The following is a 1,712-nucleotide window of genomic DNA, read 5'->3' as shown; positions in this document are numbered from 1 at the left end:
GAGCGCGGAGACGGCTTTTTTCGGGCGGTTGCTAAGCGCGGCTTCCGCGGCGCAGGGCTGGTAACTAAGCCTCCCCCGGCCGCTGCTGTTGCTGCGCTCGCTCCTCGCTAGCGATCGCGGGAGAGAGAAATAAGGAGGATGTCGCTATTGCAGCCGGGCGCGAGGGGCGGGGGCCGGCGGGGGCCGGGCGGGGGCGCGAGAGGGAGAGGAGGTGGGCGACAGTGGGCGCGGAGAACAGGGGGACGGGTGGACAGCAGGGCGAGGCGGACGGCGCGGCGCAGGGGACAGAGGGGGACACGGGTGGACAGTGGCGCTCGGGGGGACAGGTGGACCGCGGGGGACGGCGGCGAGCGGGGCGGCTAGGGTTCGCGTCCGGACTCCAGCGTCTTCCGCTCGGCTCTCGCACACTTCTTAGCTAACGTCGTGCCAGCCACCCGCAGGTCGCTTCTCCCGGATGAATGGAGATGCCAGCCGGGGTTGGAATCCGGGATGCGCGACTTCCCAGCCACGGCTTCTTGTATCAATTAAAAATAAAGCGATGGGCAGCCAATCTGCCCTCCTGGCGACTCTGCCAGCCCGGCCGGGGCGGTTCAGAGCATGAGGTTCCCAGCAGCTGCTCCCCAGGCTGTGCGGACGGGGGCGGGAGCAGCGCCCAAGCCTGGGCCCCAGGGACCCGAGAAGACTAATTTGCAGACATTTGTAATTGGAAAACGTTCTTGAGGCTCAGCGTGGCCCCTGGGAGCCAGGCTCGCTCTGCGACCCTCACAAGTCTGCAGTCTGATCCGGAGACCCCTCTGGGGGCAGCACCTAGTTATGAGGTTCAAGTGCATTGCAACGCCATTCTCATTTTACTTCTCCGTGGTCTCCTAGACTCCTCTATAGAAAGTAATAGATAGCCAAGGCAAAAAATGTGATGAAAAATGGTAATTTTTGGCAGGTCAAGTTGTTACTCTGGTGTTAAAAAAAATGTCATTAATCAGGATTTTCCAGTAGCCAAATCGTCTTGTGCAGGCAGCTGGGTGACTCAAGATTTGGCTCCCATGGTAATTGTAGAGTGTGCGCACCGTTTCCTTTCAGATAGTGTGACTTTTTTATTACTTGGAGGAGAGCAGATTAGAATATTTTATACCCCACATCTGGCCTCCTGGCCAGCAGGTTGCAGGGAGGCTTTGCTCCGGAAAGTCTGGGCCGGGAGAAGGGTGGGAAGATGAGCGAACCTAGGATGCAGTCCTGCTCAGAGTACCACCCTCTCTTGTCCCTTGGAGGTCTTTTCTAATAAATCTGGGCTTGTTCACAAAGGCAGCCTGTTGCAGAACAGTACTTGGCTTCTATAAGCTGTCCCTGCCCCTTCACAGATCACTTACACCCTGTCTATTGAGAAGTCAATGGTCGTGGAATGCCTGTGCTCTTGGTCTGTCACGTGAATCTTCTTGCACATTATGCTGAAGGATAAGCTTAGGAAGCAAAGTGGATGCCATGTCAAGTAACAGTGATGAAATTACTAAAAATTTTCTCACCACCACCAGGATGTTCTGCTGGAGAAGCATTCTAAGTGGACTTCAAGGTGTGGAGTGTTGTTTCCTTTTCTTCTGTAGAACTCTGGCGTCAATCCCGCAGCCCACAGTGGTGTGGCTGGGGGCAGACAGAAGCATGCCTTTACCCACTGGTGTTTTAGGTTACTTTCATTTAGATGGGTTAATAACATTATTTTT

The sequence above is a fragment of the Chinchilla lanigera genome, unplaced genomic scaffold (genome assembly GCF_000276665.1).
Source record: "Chinchilla lanigera isolate Chin_1 unplaced genomic scaffold, ChiLan1.0 scaffold00002, whole genome shotgun sequence".
Lineage (NCBI taxonomy): Eukaryota > Metazoa > Chordata > Mammalia > Rodentia > Chinchillidae > Chinchilla > Chinchilla lanigera.
The sequence above is the reverse complement of the archived record's forward strand: the minus strand, read 5'-3'. Positions refer to the sequence as shown.